This window comes from Erpetoichthys calabaricus, chromosome 1 (assembly GCF_900747795.2).
Source record: "Erpetoichthys calabaricus chromosome 1, fErpCal1.3, whole genome shotgun sequence".
Classification (NCBI taxonomy): Eukaryota; Metazoa; Chordata; class Cladistia; order Polypteriformes; family Polypteridae; genus Erpetoichthys; species Erpetoichthys calabaricus.
Genome location: NC_041394.2, coordinates 239606825 through 239626795, shown reverse-complemented (window position 1 = coordinate 239626795; position 19971 = coordinate 239606825).

The window sequence follows — 19971 nt, the reverse complement described above, 5'->3', positions numbered from 1 at the left end:
AATATTGTTTTCTCTGAAGTGTGTCCTTCTGCAGGATAATGCATACTGTGACCATCACACACTGTATATATATCATCATATCTGTAACGTCATCACCATAACTATTGTGGTCACGTAACACCTCCAATAGTTGTTCCATAAATTAAGAAAACAAGGTGTGAGCAAACATACACTGTCAAATCAGCATAAAATTTCAAGCGCAGATACAGAATCCTTAGGTGTGAAAAACATAATAAAACAGGATAAAAAAAACAAAACAACAAAAACTTTAAAACAAAAGAAAACACTTTGTCCTGGCTAGAGAAGCTGTCTGAAGTGTAATAGGATAGACATTATCTGTCACCCGGCAATTGAAGTGCCTCATGCTTCTGCACCTGATTTGTTGTATTGTTTACTAAGGGAATGTCATTAAGACTGCAAACTTGGAAAAGTGGTCAAGGATGAGTTTCATTAAAGAAAAGGTGCTACATAATCATTTTGGATTAATTATAATGGAGATGTTCCATCAATTCCTTACATTTAATCATTTTAATCTTCATATTATTGAAATACCAGCAAGCGCACGATTCTCGAAAGAATCGCAAATCCAAGAATGGCAATCACTTTCTGTTCCCTCCGATACTTGGAGGGATGAAATATCATGGAGGGTGGGTGCGTCCTGGGAAAGTTCATTTAATTAAATAAACATATTTGTACTAAAGCGGTTTCTTTTTGGAGCTGTGAGTCATCTGGTTGTGGTGTTTCAGAAGAGTGTTGTAGGCGCCTTCGTTTATTGTTTTTATCCATGCAGTCTTTTTTTTGTTTTTCTATGGCTGTGTCGTCAGCGAGGAGTCGTTTGCTGACGGTGGCGGATTCGCGTGCTGAAGTGACCATGGCGGCAGATCTGGGCATGGAGGGCTACATTACTAAACGAACGTGGTATATGCGGTGGTGTGGGCGGCCGCGTTCGGGCGGCTGTACAACCTGGCGTGCACGCTCTACCTCAGGTTTAGTTCACAGGTCGTAGCCATGGTAAGGTTTTCATTTAATTAAATAAACATATTTGTACTAAAGCGGTTTCTTTGTGTGAGCGCCTTCGTTCATCGTTTTTATCCATACGGGCTTATGTTTGTATTAATAATCATTGAGCTCCTTCCATTTGGAGCCGTGACTCCTTTGCCTTTGCTGTGTCAGAAGCGTGTTGTGGGCACGTTTGTTCATTGTGTTTATCCATATGGGCTCGTTTTCTTTTTCCGTTAGTTGAGCTCTTTCATTGTGGAGCCGTGACGTCTTTGCTTCTGGTGTGTCTGAAGCGCTTCGTTGGAGCCTCCGTGTATTGTCTTTGTTGTTCTGTGGCTGTGTCGTTAGGTAGAAGTCATTTACTGTTAGGAAGCATACTGCAACTTACACATCCTGACTGCTGGCACAGTGGATTAGAGCAGGTGTAGTTTACAGGTTGTGGTGTTTGGGCGCCACGCATTGACTCTGGGAACTACGGGCTCGGTTTTGCATTACAAATCGTTGAGCTCTTTCCATTTGGAGCCGTGACTCCTTTGCCTCTGCTGACACCGACTGCTGGCACGGTGGATTAGAGCAAGTTTAGTTTACAGGTTGTGTTGTTTGGGCGCCACCTACTGACTCTGGGAAGCCACTGGGTTTGACTCTGGGGCGCTGCGGCGCAGTGCGCATGCGCTTTGGTGCGTCCGCCGTGCATAAATTAAACTGTCGTTTAGTAATATAGATATACCATGGATTTCAGTCTGGTTTCATTTGTTGACATATTATAGTTGTCACTTGTTAAAAATTTTAAATGTATATAATAGTAAGCACATTACATGACTGTATTTCTCATTTTACAGGAAAATAATATGAAGAGATTATAAAACAATAAAATCTCTTGTCATGTTCCAGAAGTATTAAATACACAATTAAATACTTTAAGAATTGCCCAATATTGTCCAAAATGCAAATGAATCACTAATGATGGGAAGTTGATGTGAGCGATTGACACTTGCAATTCATTTCAAAGTGCCTTTTGCCTCTCTATGGTACACTAAAGGTTTAATGTAGCATGAGGCTGCTAATGAGCAAAAGGAGAGCTGCACAGACGAGTTGGGACTGGAGCAGGACAATAAATCCACTGCGAGAGCTTGGCTTCAGTTTTATCTGCTTTGTATCTGAGGCAATAATGTTACTCGAACAAGGTTATTTTGTGGATATTTATTATTACAAATAGCTAAAGGACTTTGAGTTTAATATTTAACATATTCAACAGATAAGCAGACTATTTATAGAATAGTACCATCTGTTTTGATGTTAAAACTAAAACCTCAGCAATTCCTTACAACAAAAGGGAGCGTTTATAGACTCACTTCAAGCTGAGTAGATAATTATTTGAAACAATATCTCAATTAAAACTATATTAGTGGATTGCACATGCCTCTAGCACGGTGGTGCAGTAGTAGCGCTGCTGCCTCATAGTAAGGAGACTTGGGTTTGCTTCCGCGGGTTCTCCCTGCGTGGAGTTTGCATGTTCTCCCCGTGTCTGTGTGGGTTTCCTCCGGGTGCTCCAGTTTTCTCCCGCAGTCCAAAGACATGCAGGTTAGGTGCATTGGCGATTCTAAAATTGTCCTGTGTGTGTGCCCTGCGGTGGGCTGGCACCCTGCCTGGGGTTTATTCCTGCCTTGCACCCTGTGTTGGCTGGGATTGGCACCAGCAGACCCCCGTGACCCTGTGCTAGGATATAGTGGGTTGGACAATAACTGACTGACTGACATGCCTCTGGCTATTGATGGTACTTTTTAAATGGCAACAGCTTTGATAAAGAATCTCAAGATAAACCTTGGCAGATGAAACAAGGCAGATGAAAGAATCTCTAGATACTGTCATTGCAAATGGCAAGGGATGCAAAAAATAAAACAAACAAAAACTCACTTTAAATGTCCAACCTATTTTTAGGTTTGCAGAGTTCAGAGTCTTTTACAACAACATGAGATGCCAGACAGAAGCCAACTCTGGATGTGTTACTAGTCGTCCATATCCACACAGACTGGGCCAATTTAGAGATGCCAATTAATATAACATAGGTTGCAGATTAGAAATTAATATTTAGACAAAACCCAAACAGGTGCAGTCAGAAAGTACATATTGTGATTGGGTGGGGATTTCAACTCAGGAGCTGAAAGACAGAAGTGTTAACAATTATTCTGCCATGCTGGCCTCAACTAGTATATAATTCATCTGAACAATGTGGCCCACCCCTTATCAAAAGATAAGTTACAAGACATATTAGAGACACCCCAGCTAGAGCTGCTGACATGGGCACCAATTGCTTGGATTGGCACTCTGTGATGTTGAACTGGATGGATGGAAAAATTAATATTCCAAAATAACAGGCAGGAAGCAGTTTTTGGATTTTTTTCTTGTCATTTTTTTACATTATCACCAATTGCATACTTTTACAGGTATTCTAGATGATGTAATACATTTGTTTGTAAGCTCTGTATTTGACAATGTAATATTGATATGGTCTTAACATGCACCAAGATCATTTAAGTCTACTGTTAAAGGTCCCACAGCTCAGCCTACTTTAACCTGTTAGAACTTCTTTTACATGTTTTGTTCTTATAATTCTCTCCCTGGAATGGTTAGCAGCAAATACTTTGTACAGTATTAAAGACTACAAAATATACAAACTGCTACTATATTGATGACTATGTAAAGACACAAACTGGAACTAATCCACCTTGACATTTATAGAGAAGAAATCATTGGCCGAGCACTTACCTTTATAGCAATCATGTAAAGCCCCCTGTTCCGAAATGCTATTGAAGGTCTTTCCTCATCTCTGTGATGCTGCATTAAAGAACTATCAGCTATTTTGTTATAACTCATCATGGATTACTCCATTACAAGGAAACAGACTTGCCATCGTCTATTTACTGTTCATAGCAGCAGATCAGCAGTTTTTATAGTACCAGTATTATAGTACCAGGTTATATGTATATTACAGTATACCTATAACCTTTAAAAGCTTAATTGTTTTCTGAGATGCATTGGCAGTCATCGCAGTGTTATTCTTCTGTCAAGACCAGCATTGAAAAAGAAAAAAAATAGGAACAAAAGAATTGTTTTGACAACAACATGCTATTCAACCAAACATCACTCATCAGTTACTATTCACCAGGCCTTCACATAATACCACTGAGATTGAATGGTCCTTAAAATATTTCTATCAATGGTGCTGGTAACTTGTTTTGTGAAGTTGTGAAATGAATAAATACAAATAGTCCATATTTAGGCTTTCACAATCAAGTTTCAGTGGTATTCATTCGTCAGTTATCATTTTTTTTTTTTTTTTTCCAGGCAGAACAAAAGAACGACTACACAGCAACTTTTTTGGCTATCATATCATAGTATAAAGGGCACAAAGCATTTGAAGTGTAACATTCAGCTCAGAAAGAAATTTCAGTCTTGTCCATTTCCAGTTAATCATGAGTGACCAAGTGACCACCTACTATCTTCTTATGATAGTTGATACCTGAATGTCTCAAGACTTTACCAGGGCTACTTATATGTACCTTGGCAGGGAACTCTAAGCCAAGCAGCAGTATGTCACTTCAGGTCAAGACCTAACCCACAGACACATTGGAAAGTTTTTAAGATTGCATGGTCCCTTGTACACCCTGTTAAGTTGTGACTTTTCTGCTTGCAGTGCTTGTATATTAATAGCATTGCCAAAGCTTTTTAGAAAAATTCCAATAAATCCATTCTACAACCTTTTCTGGCATCACAGATTATATGTAGGAGGACTATAAGTCTACATAAAGAAGCCCTTGGTAAATACTACACCAATTGTGAAATTAATCAAAATCAAAGATTTTTTTTTTTTTTCTAGAGTATGAAGCATCTGAATAACACTACAGTGAATTGAATAATACCAGAATCATAGGTTAGATGATATTAACTAACCCCAAGATCCTGGTTCTTCTTTGTTTACCATTTACAGTAAACCATGAAATGACCAGTAGTCACAGTTTTATTGTCGCTGTTGAAGTATGTTACATAATGACACTTAATAACCGAATAGACTATTCCCAGCCAAGCTCTACACTTTATTTTTTTGAAAAATCTGCATATTTAATATGTTATTGAGAAAACAGAAAGTGAATGTTGTTCTGCTCAATGAAATTCCCATTATGGCAGATGAAAAGAAATATTCCACCACGGTGGCGCAGTGGTAGCGCTGCTGCCTCGCAGTTAGGAGACCTGGGTTCGCTTCCCGGGTCCTCCCTGTGTGGAGTTTGCATGTTCTCCCCGTGTCTGCGTGGGTTTCCTCCTGTCGCTCCGGTTTCCTCCCACAGTCCAAAGACATGCAGGTTAGGTGGATTGGTGATTCTACATTGATCCTAGTGTGTGCTTGGTGTGTTTGTGTGTGTCCTGTGGTGGGTTGGCACCCTGCCTGGGATTGGTTCCTGCCTTGTGCCCTGTGTTGGCTGGGATTGGCTCCAGCAGACCCCCGTGACCCTGTGTTCAGATTCAGCGGGTTGGAAAATGGATGGATGGATGGATGGATTTTACTTCATGTTTGTAATGATGGGCAAGAAGAAAAATTCATCTTAATTTTCGTGGAGAATGGAAATGGCAGACTTTATGATAAAACAGGCTGTTGTACACTCACAACTTACACCATGTATATATTTTTTGCTGAAATGCTACTAAATTAATACCTCTTGAAAAATCAGAGTAGTGCATAAATGTGAGATGTGTTTAAACAGGATTGAGCTTTTGACTTCAGTTTAATCAGAGTGTTATCTCTCTATTATAATAAAAAAATCTTGGGAGGAGAGACAAGACGTGACTTTATCAGAGAGACACTTTCACGTCCCATGAGATGAGACTTTGTGCCAAGAGATTTAACCACGCCAGGGGCCAGAAATAAAAGACAAAGAGTAGATGACAAAGTAGAACGTCGTAAAGAATTCAAAAATGTTGCTGCGATACACATGCAGAGCAGGTTAGAGATATTGAAAGTACTAAAATTAGAAAGTCTCAAAAAATGATAGTAAAGACCGCATTAGCGCAAACAAATGAAAATTATTACTTGGTGAAATAACGGAACAGCGAAAAGAGATCGAATATATTGTTCGGATTTAAACTTTAAGTCAGAGACTTGTAGATCATCTAATTCATGTTGCCATAAGATACACAGGAGATTTTAGAGACAGAAACATTATTCAAACACTTCAAACAAACAAACAAACATAAGTCTCTTTCAGGAGTGAATCAAGCTCCATGTGTAGTCGGAGGGGACAGTTCTGTCTCTCAATTAAAAGAATAGAAAATCTTCCTCTTCATAGGGGCGTGCCTCTGGAGTGGGACACCCCACAGGAGCAAAGGGGGAGAAGAGAGACAAGGCAGTGAGACAAAAGGACAGCTGTTGTACAGGCTTTTAAATGTTCGAAGTGCCACGTGAGATGCAGATCACGCGGCATGGCAGCAACAGCAAGCCAGCAGCTGATCCAGCAAAGAGGAGGTAAAAAAAAACTATATTTGTTTCCCATTGTATCACCGTTTAAGAGGGGGTTTCGGAGGAGCGACTGCGTCTCCTTGGGGTGCATTCTGCACTCCTCTTCACAACGTGAGCAGCAGAGACGCTAAGTGGCTGGTGCGTAGTGCAGGCCCGCGGGTTTTGGCGAGCGAAGCAAGCAGGCGGCAAAGCCCCCTAGTATATATATATATATATATATATATATATATATACTAGCAAAATACCCGCGCTTCGCAGCGGAGAAGTAGTGTGTTAAAGAGGTTATGAAAAAAAAAGGAAACATTTTAAAAATAACGTAACATGATTGTCAATGTAATTGTGTTGTCATTGTTATAACTGTTGCTGTCTTTTATATATATATATATATATATATATATTATATATATAATATACACACACACATAAACATTTATATACATATACATATCTACATATACACATCTACATATATATACACACATACATAAACACACACATAAGACTTACTGAGTGAAATGGGCTTTCATTGACAATCATGTTACGTTATTTTTAAAATGTTTCCTTTTTTTTTCATAACCTCTTTAACACACTACTTCTCCGCTGCGAAGCGCGGGTATTTTGCTAGTATATATATATATATATATATATATACATATACACACATACATGCAGTTTTAATAACACAGAAATCAATATAAACATTAACATCATTATCATATGAGAATATGAAGTAATATATAAGAAGCACATTTCATATAAATATAAATTATTAAACGGTAAAATCTTCTTCTGTAATTTGCTACCGTGGCAATTTGTGTGTCTGTCCAGGATTTTAAATGACCTGTAGCTTGCAAACCGTTTCACCTATACACTTGAAATGTGGTACACATATAGTATGTCACGTGTACTATCCGCTTTATGGGTGATGATTGTTTTAGTCTTTTTATCTTTATTTTATTTTATTGTAGAATCAACTCCTATCTGCGCACAGCAGGGCAGCCGTGGGCGGATGCGTATGGTGTATTCACTCCATGTTATCGTGCATTGCGCTGTCAGTGGTATTTTGATAAAAGAATTTGAACAACATATAAGAAGCGTATAAATTATTAAACAGTAAAACATTAACATTTAAGAAGTAAAGTTACATAAAGTACTACTGCAGTGCCTTCGGGTATACCTCATTTTTTGTTTGCCCATTACATGCTTAAATGTATACATTTTTTGGTGCACCTACCCGAGAACACGCGACATATAACCGAGCGTGGGAGAAGCATGCATTTTAAACACGCGTTGAGTTGATCTGCTGGTCTCCCTCGTGGAATAACTGGTAATGTTTGACTAAAATCTACAGCAAATAAAACGACATTACCTCCTATTTTTTTTTTTACGATCTCTGAGATCTTGCTTTTTTCGGTTCAAGGCTTCATAAGCTCTTTTATGTTGTATGGTGTACTTATCCCAAACCATCATCTTTGAATGTTGCAAGACTTTCGCCTTGTATGTAGATCGGGGTAATTACATTCATTGCATTCCTAGTCTGAATCACAATGTGATTGTATGGGTGGTTACCTGGCACTGTAGGGTTGCCACCCGTCCTTTAAAATACGGAATGGTGCCGCGTTTGAGAATGAAATTGCGCGTCCCGTTTTGAATCAATACTGGACGGGATTTATCCCGTATTTTTTTTATAATTTTTTTTTTAAAGCAGCGTCTCATGCAAATCATCCCACACGCATTTTATGAAGATGCCTCCTTTCCTACTTTTGATTGGGTAATACTTGATGTCATCGTTACTTTGATTGGTGTTTTTAACTGTCCAGTGAGGAGGGCGTGTCTTTTAAGTACAGTCTGCAAAGTGTTGGCACTGAGATGTGGCGTCAGCGCCATAGCTGAAGCCCCTAACGTTGCGGTCAGCAAGTCGGCTAACATCCGCCATGTGCCGTCTTTCAGTTGCGAGAAGCAGATCATAGAATGGTTGAAACTGTTGCCCCTAACGTTGCGCCACGGCGTGTGGTTCGTTTATACCTCGTGTCTTCTCATTAAAGTTTTATCTCGCGAATATGTTATTGCAATCCGCAGCGGGAGCGTTTCTATAAACTTAATTTAAACTTATGTTTTACACCGTGCTTTGTTTCCCTTATGAACATGCTTGTATGCTTAAGTCGCTCCGTTCTCAATTGTTTAATTAATTTTTTGCTGTTCGCTGTTTGCGGCTCTTCCTCCATTTCCCCCTACTTCGTTCTTTTCTCTCGCGAATATGTTATTGCAATCCTTAACGGGAGCGTTTCAATAAACTGATTGAAAATAGTTTTGCATTTACCTTTTTAGTAAAAGGCGAGCTTTTAAGCCTGAGAAATCACCCCGTAAATGCACACGTTTAATTGCACATGTGTTAATATGTATGGTTACACAGTATTAAAAGACAGTGAACAACGTCAGTTACCTTTGTTCCCCGCGTTTGATAAAAGGTGAGCTTTTAAGCCTGAGAAATCACCCCGTAAATGCACACGTTTAATTGCACATGTGTTAATATGTATGCTTACACAGTATTAAAAGACAGTCAAAAATTAACGTCATTTACCTTCGTTCCCGCGTGTGACTCGTGCTGTAAATCTCTTCCTTGTTTTTAGTTCACGTGATTACGTAGGAGGCGTGATGACGCGATACGTGACTCCGCCTCCTCCATTACAGTGTATGGACAAAAAATATGTTCCAGTTATGACCATTACGCTTTGAATTTCGAAATTAAACCTGCGTAACTTTTGTAAGTAAGCTGTAAGGAATGAGCCTGCCAAATTTCAGCCTTCCACCTACACGGGAAGTTGGAGAATTAGTGATGAGTCAGTCAGTCAGTCAGTGAGTGAGTGAGTCAGTCAGTGAGGGCTTTGCCTTTTATTATTATAGATATATATACATACATATATATGTGTGTGTGTGATGTATATATCTGTGTCTATATAAACCCAGTGCCGCAGCACCAATCACACCACAAGTCCAGGCAAAAACCACAGTCTGCTTTTCCTTTCTTCAGGCCGCCTCTTTCCTCTCCCAGACCTCGTCCTTTTCCACCCGACTCCAGCACTGAATGAAGGGAGGCAGCCCCTTTTATGTTCCCCCAGATGCGCTCCAGGTGTGCTCCGGCAATCTTCCACCGACACGCCCCAGTGTGGCGGAAGTGCCGGCTGTATCCGCACTCCGGGTGTCCCTGCTCCTCCTCCCCCCAGCACTTCCTGGTGTGGCAGAAGTGCTGAGGTCCAGGGCTCTCCAGGCGTTGGGGCGCCCTCTGGCGGTGACCACAGGCCACTACAGGGTTGAGCTTCAAAGCTCTGTACCCGTGGCCCCCACAGCAACCAGGGCGGTTGCTCCGGTCCTCTTGGGCGTCCTGGCTGGGTACCACCCCCAGCCGCGTGCCACTATATATATATATATATATATATATATATATATATATATATATATATATATTCATGGCATTCGTAGTCTTTTTTTTTTTTAATTTTTTTTTATTAATTTTATTGTAATCATTCCATACAAATAGATCAATTTATACAAAAAAGAATTTAAGACAAATTAAACCCCACCCTTGAGAAGGAGAGCATGGCCAAAGGAGAATTGCTTAGGGCTTTTTAATAGGGCAAAAATAAACAAAAGAATGGAAAAAATATATATAGGTAAATAAAAAAAATGGAGAAGGGAAAGAAATGCGGAAATAATTATTTCTTCTTATTCTAAAATATTATTGATTAGATCCTGCCAGGTTTTGAAAAAATTCTGTACAGATCCTCTAACTGAGAATTTGATTTTTTCCAATTTCAAATAATATAAAACATCGGTTTCCCACTGACAATTAGGTTAGGATTCTACCAATTTAACAAAATAAGTCTGCGTGCCAAAAGTGTAGTGAATGCAATCACCGTTTGCTTGTCCTTCTCCACTTCAAGTCCGTCTGGAAGAACCCCGAACAGAGCTGTTAATGGGTTAGGAGGGATTGTGACACCAAGGCTGTCTGAAAGGCACTTAAAACTTTTGGTCCAAAATGATGTTAATTTGGTGCAGGCCCAAAACATGTGACCCAGTGAGGCAGGAGCTTGGCTGCAGCGTTCGCAGGTTGGATCTTGCCCTGGAAACATTTTGGACAGTTTTAAGCAAGACAGATGAGCTCGATATACAGTATAATTTTTAGTTGAATAATTCTATGCTTTGCGGATATGGAGCTCGAGTGAATTTTCTGCAATGCTACCTTCCACTCCTTTTCAGATATATTGATTAAGAGATCTTTTTCCCAATGTCCTCTTGGATCTTTGAAAGGAAGGGACTCTAATAAGATTTTATATAATGCAGAAATGGTGTCTAATTCCTCGAAATTGAGCGGTATTTTTTCCAGCATGGTGGAGGGTACGAGATGAGGAAAATCGGGCATTTATAGTCATATATATATATATATTGAAGAGAAGGTCTGTGATACGGTTTGCATAAATAAAAACTACTTTATGGTACATGATCAATTTTTTCTCCCTTTGTGGATCTCCAGCTGCAAATATATATATATATATATATATATACCCTGTATATATATATATATATATATATATATATATATATATATATATACAGTACTGTGCAAAAGTTTTAGGCAGGTGTGAAGAAATGCTGTACACAAAGAATGCTTTCAGAAATATAAATAAGGATTGTTTATTGTTATCAATTTACAAAATGCAAAGTGAGCGAACAAAAGAAAAATCTAAATCAAATCAATATTTGGTGTTACCACCTTTTGCCTTCAAACCAGCATCAATTCTTATAGGTACACTTGCACAAAGTCAGGGATTTTGTAGGAGTATAGTCAGGTGTATAATTAACCAATTATACCAAACAGTTGCTAATGATCATCAATGTCATACGTAGGTCGAAACACAGTCATTAATTGAAACAGAAACAGCTGTTTAGGAGGCATAAAACTGGGCGAGGAACATCCAAACTCTGCTACCAAGGTGAGGTTGTGGAAGACAGTTTCATGTCATGGCAAGATTGAGCACAGCAGCAAGACACAAGGTAGTTATACTGCATCTGCAAGGTCTCTCCCAGACAAAGATTTCAAAGCAGACTGGGGTTTCAAGATGTGCTGTTCAAGCTCTTTCGAAGAAGCACAAAGAAACGGGCAACATTGAGGATCGCAGATGCAGTGGTCGGCCAAGGAAACTTAGTGCAGCAGATGAAAGACGCATCAAGCTTATTACTCTTCGAAATCGGAAGATGTTCAGCAGTGCCATCAGCTCAGAACTGGCAGAAACTAGTGGGACCCACATACACCCATCTACTGTCTGGAGAAGTCTGGCCAGAAGTGGTCTTCATGGAAGAGTTGCAGCCAAAAAGCCATACCTCCAACGTGGAAACAAGGCCAAGCGACTCAAGTATGCACGAAAACATAGGAACTGGGGTGCAGAAAAATGGCAGCAGGTGCTCTGGACTGATGAGTCAAAATTTGAAATATTTGGCTGTAGCAGAAGGCAGTTTGTTCGTCGAAGGGCTGGAGAGTGGTACAATAATGAGTGTCTGCAGGCAACAGTGAAGCATGGTATAGGTTCCTTGAACGTTTGGGGCTGCATTTCTACAAATGGAGTTGGAGATTTGGTCAGGATTAATGGTGTTCTCAATGCTGAGAAATACAGGCAGATACTTATCCATCATGCACTACCATCAGGGAGGCGTATGATTGGCCCCAAATTTATTCTGCAGCAGGACAACGACCCCAAACATACAGCCAAAGTCATTAAGAACTATCTTCAGCGTAAAGAAGAACAAGAAGTCCTGGAAGTGATGGTATGGCCCCCTACAGAGCCCTGATCTCAACATCATCGAGTGTGTCTGGGATTACATGAAGAGACAGAAGGATGTGAGGAAGCCTACATCCACAGAATATCTGTGGTTAGTTCTCCAAGATGTTTGGAAGAACCTACCAGCCGAGTTCCTTCAAAAACTGTGTGCAAGTCTACCTAGAAGAATTGATGCTGTTTTGAAGGCCAAGGGTGGTCACACCAAATATTAATTTGATTTAGATTTCTCTTTTGTTCATTCACGGCATTTTGTTGATTGATGAAAATAAATGATTAACACTTCCATTTTTGAAAGCATTCTTTGTTTACAGCATTTTTTCACACCTGCCTAAAACTTTTGCACAGTACTGTGTATATATATATATATATATATATATATATATATACATATACAGTAATCCCTCGCTATATCGCGCTTTGCCTTTCGCGGCTTCACTCCATCGCGGATTTTATATGTAAGCATATTTAAATATATATCGCGGATTTTTCGCTGCTTCGCGGGTTTCTGCGGACAATGGGTCTTTTAATTTCTGGTACATGCTTCCTCAGTTGGTCTGCCCAGTTGATTTCATACAAGGGACGCTATTGGCAGATGGCTGAGAAGCTACCCAACTTACTTTCTCTCTCTCTCTCTTGCGCTGACGTAGGGGGGTGTGAGCAGGGGGGCTGTTCGCACACCTAGCCTAGACAATAAGGACGCTCGTCTAAAAATGCTGAAAGATTATCTTCACGTTGCTATCTTTTGTGCAGCTGCAGCTGCTTCCTGAAGCGACATGCTGAACGGTGCTTCGCATACTTAAAAGCACGAAGGGCACGTATTGATTTTTTTATCTGTCTCTCTCTATCTCTCTCTCTCTCTCTCTCTCTCTCTCTGCTCCTGACGGAGGGGGTGTGAGCTGCCGCCTTCAACAGCTTTGTGCCGTGGTGCTTCGCATACTTAAAAGCCAAACAGCACTATTGATTTGTTTGCTCCTTTGAAGAGGAAGATATGTTTGCATTCTTTTAATTGTGAGACTGAACTGTCATCTCTGTCTTGTCATGGAGCACAGTTTAAACTTTTGAAAAAGAGACAAATGTTTGTTTGCAGTGTTTGAATAACGTTCCTGTCTCTCTACAACCTCCTGTGTTTCTGTGCAAATCTGTGACCCAAGCATGACAATATAAAAATAACCATATAAACATATGGTTTCTACTTCGCGGATTTTCTTATTTCGCGGGTGGCTCTGGAACGCAACCCCCGCGATGGAGGAGGGATTACTGTATATATATATATATATATATATATATATATATATATATCACTTAAGTAGTCAGGATCATGCAAGCAAGATGGTAGAACAATTAGGACAGATGTACCAAGTTCAATTCTAACATCTAACTTTCAGTCCTCATGTTCTATAACTTATATTCCAGATTGTTTATTCACTCTCACATGTTCCAATAATACACTACTGGTTAGGTGGATTGGTGATTCTATACTGGCCCTGGTATGTGGTTGGTATGCATGTGTGTGTGTTTGCCATATGATGTTCTCTAAAAGGGTTTGTTCCTGCCTTGCACCGCATGCTGGCTGGGATAGGCTCCAGCACACCCACAATCCTGTTCAAGACTAAGCTGGTTGGAAAATGAAGGACTAACTAACTTTATTCTCCTTAAAGACAGACAACAGCAGCCGCCATGATACTGTTTAACTACTAAAATTACACGGTCATTGCCATGATGGTTAACTTCTGAAACTACCCAGATTTACTAATGAAATCAGGCAGCCACAGCTAAAACAAAGACCATGTTATGTTCTCCTAAATTGAGCTCAAATCATCAGCAGAATCAGGTTCTGATGTTGTGTAGAGTGTTTTGATAGATTTTTTGTAATATGCTCAGTTTCAATCCTTGTAGCTGATTTTTGACATCTTTAAAAGCTTCCTCCATTTCCTCACATTTTTTATAACATCATGCTTTTTGAGCATCATCTTGTAATAGGACATGGTCCGCCACTTTTTCTTGTACACATGCAGTTCCATTAGGCACCTGATTATTTAAGAATGTACAACTCCAGCAGTTTTTCATCTGAAATTCAAATGTATAAAAATAAAATACAAAAAAAACTGTAACAAACTGCTGAAACTGAAAATGGCGGTAAAGACAAAAGAAACTCTGAACAGTTAGAGAAACAAACAGGCAAAAGGTGTTCTTGGAAACAGCTCCTAGCTTCCTGTAATGCAAAGAAAAAGGTCAAATGGCAGAAGAGAGCGGAGAGGTCAGGGACAGGCAAAGGCTATAAATACCAAATGAGAGAAGAGAACTTGGAACAGCAAACTCAAAACAAGAAACTCAAAGTCAGGAATCCAGCTAGAGTTCCTATTAATGATTGATACTCTTAGCACTCTGACACTAGCATGTCAATGAAATTTGTTTTTCTTTTAACTCACAGAAAATGCAAAAATGGAACACAGGGACATCAAAACTCAGATTACATACAAACAAACAGGAAAATCAAAGCATGTGTCTTTATCACTGGTTCTACCTTCTCACCTCCAAAGTATCATTGTCTGTCTCTCAAACCCTTACCTTATATTCGCTCCCACCCAGGGACTATTGTTTTAATTCACCAGTGTCCAGTGTCAACTCTGGGCCTTGCTTGCGTGTCTTTTAAAGTCTATTTCCAGGTGACTTCCAGAAACCATTGTGGGACATGGTGCAACTTTGGGACTGCTAGCACAGAGTGGAATCTAGTGGTCCTTGTGGAATGCTATATCCATGAAGAGGCACCTACACTGGCATTTTGCAAGTCTGAACTGAGTATTGTGCAGTCAGACACTCGATGTCTGGAGAGAGGAGAGGGAGGGACCACCTAGCTATCATAGTATAGATACAATTCATACAAATTCTGTTTATAAGGGTTTACCACAAAGTGCACTGGTGTGGCTGTTTTTTATTGGTGTTACAGTATTTGGTGTATGTATTTTAGCCTTTAAATCCCTGTATTTAATTACAGCATGCAAATGGGTGTATTGTATTGAAATTTCAGTATCATTATCCATAATCCCATCTTCTCGTGCTGCATTTTCAGTTTGACATAATCAGCTCCTATATACAGAACACTAAGTGTGGACATTTCATTTTAAATGTTACCAGATAACCCCTTCACTTATAAATCATTGTTGAATATAAACACACTTTGGCATTCAGAGTGGTGTAAGCATCACTCCTTCCAAAATGTTGCTATTCCTTAACTGTGGTCAAATTTGTGTGCTGTTTCATTAGGTCCACTGGTGACTCTGGACTCATGCGAATGTAAGGCTGCTGCAATGCCATGGGTATCTGGGTGGAGTCAGCTTGGAGTCCTTATTGGGACCACTGCCTTTCTGTTAGACTCTGGAACTCCAATACCTCAAAAATAGTGAACAGATTAAGAAAATGGATTGTTGATGAACACTACATAAAACTGCAATGTGCTAGTCAGTTACTTAAGTGTTTAAGTTTACTTTTGTATCCAAGTGAATGTGCAATACCAAACTTGCACCTGAAAAGGCAAGAGAGGTCTGACCAAACTTGAAGATCTAAAGAAACATGTTATTTTTTTAAATCTGGATTTGAATATATACAATATATATATATATATATATATATATATATATATATATATATATATATATATATATACACACTCTCCTGCTAAAAAAGAGTTTGGTAAATGATGTTTGCTAGTTTCCGCCAGAACACTCTTGGTGTCCCATGTATTATATGTACTCTTTTCTTGAAAGTTACTCCTGCCAGCTGACACCACATTTTTCCAGTTTTCCGTCGGGGCAGTGAGTCCTAAAATAACCAAGACAAGCCACCACCTACAAGAAATGTAAATAACAGAAGGAGAAAATAGAAAGAGAAAATAACAGAAGCAACGTAAATAAAGCCATATAAGGTGCATTTGTTAAAGAAGGAATACATTTATGAGATGACAAACAAAACTTTAATTCACAATATGTTGATTTTCTTGGAGAAGCAGGTGCTTCATAGTCTAAGTGAAAAAAAAAACAAGACTTTGATTTAGATTCATTTTAGGAATGAAACCTTAACTACCTTCCTTCAGTATATTATCACTTGTCTAATGAGTCCACCTTTTTAGTTAAACGGCTTTAGTGAATTAAAGCATATTACTGCAATGTCACCAAGCCTGGATGAAATGCCAGTCCAGAGCAGAGCACAGTTCAGAGATTTCAGGTAACTTAATGTGGACACACCTCTTGTATGACCTACCTGAACAGGCATAGTTATTAGTTCATTATATGTAGCTAAGATCAAGAGATTGAGATTCAGTATCTGCTGCTACATGCTCAAAACATGGGGCAAATTTAGATGGGGAACTGCAGGTTCTTTTGTCATTTGTATCTGATTGTTAATTACCAGCTAGTTAAGAAAACAAGCAATTACAACAATGAGCCACTGCTTGTTGCTGAAAGAAGTGATTACGGGCTGGGAATCTTAACAAGTGAGATCATTCATTTAAATGAAGCATAAATATGTTGCTTAAGCAGTGATTGGCTTTGAATTGAAAGACTAGCTGGAAGAAAAAATGCAGCCACTGCAGCCCACACTTGAGGACCCCAATATAAGGATATCAAAACTTCTCTTGATAGCTCCCTTCCTTTCACATTGGTCTAGCTAAGAAATGCATAAGAGCACCACACTCTTGTTGTATAAATTAAGCCCACTTTAAGAAATGCATGAAAATTTCTTACATTTTATTTTCTCTCCACAAGGCTTCATGATGGGGATCATAGCTGAGCCCAGGCATATCAAAAGTGGAATTCTGATATGTGATTTTGAACATGCAAGTAAGAATTTGTCTGCATTTTGTACACACAATACTACTTGTACTCCTACTACTAAATGTTAACCTCTTGAAAAATCCAAATTTGATTTGTTTCTTGTAAACTATATTTCCTTCATACAGTATATGAAATACGGGGAAAGTAAAGATTGCAAGAAATTACATAAAACTGTTTACAATGACAAGCTGAAGCTTTATAACTTTATTAAATGTATAATAAGACTATCCATCTATATATATAATTCACTAAGCCGACAGAACATGCAAGACAACCATGGGATACGCACGGCATAGCCACGCCCACCAACTCACAGAGACCCGCCCACCAACGCTAAGACCATGGGATACGATGATAAATCACAGAGCCCTGCCCACCAACAATTCACTAAGGAGCTGACCATGGCACACGCCCGACAACAATTCGAGCGAGAGTGAAAGCATTTGCCAAGAATGTTTTCATTAATCAAGAACGAAAGTCGGAGGTTCGAAGATGGTCACATACTGTCGTAGTTCCGACCATAAACGATGCCGACAGGCGATCCGCCGGCGTCATTCCCAGGCCAACCGGGTAACCAAAGTCTTTTGGGTTCCGAGAGGGAGTATGGTTGCAAAACTGAAACTTAAAAGAATTGACGGAAGGGCACCACCAGGTATGGAGCCTTTCGCTTAATTTGACTGAACACGGGAAACCTCACCCGGCTCGGACACGGAGAGGATTGACAGATTGATAGCTCTTTCTAGATTCTGTGGGTGGTGGTGCATGGCCGTTCTTAGTTGGTGGAGCGATTTGTCTGGTTAATTCAGAAAACGAATGAGACACCCGCCTGCTAAATAGTTACGCGACCCAAAAGCGGTCAGCGTCCAACTTCTTAGAGGGACAAGTGGCTTTCAGCCACGTGAGATTGAGCATTAACAGGTCTGTGATGCCCTTGGATGTCCAGTACTGCACGCGCGCTACACTGAATGGATCAATGTGTGTCTACCCAGCGCCGAGAGACGTGGGTAAGCTGTTGAACCCCATTCGTGCTGGGGACTGGGGCTTGCAATTGTTCCCCACGAACGAGGAATTCCCAGTAAGTGCGGGTTATACGCTCGTACTGATTACGTCCCTGCCCTTTGTACACACCCCACCCTAACTACCATGGTCGGGTGATTTGGTGGATTATACATAGAAAAGCAGCCGGAACCGCAAAGAACAATGAAAAGACAACATGGCTCAGAGGTGCATGTGGACTGTAGCAGAGACAAAAGTGACTGAGGCGGTGTTTGGAAAATGAACAGTCAACTTGACTCACAGATGCATGTGGACTGTACACAGACGAAAGCGACTCAGGTGAGGAGTTGGGGGCGGGCACCTGAGCAGGCAGTGCGTACTGAACGATGATTGTATGTTGGTTCGTAGCATGCATTGTTGCAATGTTACTTTTCTTGGTGGTTTATTAAATCACGGATTTTTCAAATGTTAATTTTTTGCCTGTGCTTAAAATCATTTAAAAAGCAGTGTGATTATGCGGCGTATGCTACGCTGCAGGTGGGCTAGTTATCAAGAATACATCTAAAATTTCATTATTCAGAAAAAAGGGAGGTTTTGATATGTTTGTCATCAACATACAACACATCCATTCTAAAATTTTTCTCATTACAGTATTTTACAAATCTACATAAGCAGTATCGATAGGAAACACATTTTAAAAATAAAGTAAAATAAAAATAAGGTAAAGTGAAATAACTTTCATAATAATCTTAAATCTGTCGAATCATTATAGAGGGACTTGTACAGCATACAGGCTTGTGCAGATTTGTGGCAAATAAAATGTAATGTCAGTAAATGTAAAGTATTACACATAGGAAGTAAAAATGTTAGGTTTAAATGCACAATGGGAGGTCTGAAAATCGAGAGTACACCTTATTAAAAGGATTTAGGAGTTATACTGGACTTGACACTATTGATTTCCAGACAGTGTTCTGAAGCCATTAAGAAGGCTAACATAATGTTAGGTTATATAGCACGATGTGTGGAGTACAAGTCCAAGGAGGTTATGCTGAAGCTTTATAATGCACTGGTGAGGCCTCATCTGGAGTACTGTGTGTAGTTTTGGTCTACAGGCTAGGAAAATGACATAGCAGTGCTAGAAAAGTTGAGACAACAGTAAGAGGCATGAGCTATGAGGAGAGATTGAAGGTGTTCAATGTGTGCAGTTGTAGCAAGTGGAGATTAATTGGTGACATGACCAAAGTCAAAATTATAAAAGAAATTAGTGCAGTACAGCCAGACAGTTACTTGAAAATGAGTTCAACAGGAGACACAGTTGAAAACTTATGAAGGGTACATTCCACACAAATGTTAGAATTTTCTTCTAAACGCAAAGAATCATAGCCAGATGGCTTATATTACCAAGCAGAGTGGTGGACAGTAAGACTTTAGGGACCTTCAAAACTCAACATCATGTTATTTTGGTGAAATTAGGTGAATAGAATTGGTGAGCTTTGCTGCTCTAAATAGGGGACACAAGGAAAAGGAAAAGGAAAAATACCCTCAGAAACACACAGCAAATAACATCATAAAAACAAGATAAAGTACTTTGACAAAAAGATCAGGAAAATTCTTATGAAGTGCCATATGTCAAGGTACAGGACCTAAAGCCAAAATTCAGACGCTGCTCAAAGAAACTGAGCACAATCCACAAAAATTCACAACCTGGATGATTGTTCAGTTGTAACTACTGTAATTACCACAACTTGCAAAATGAAGTCATTTTAAACACAGTGCCAGTCTGTTACAGATAATTCAATAAAAG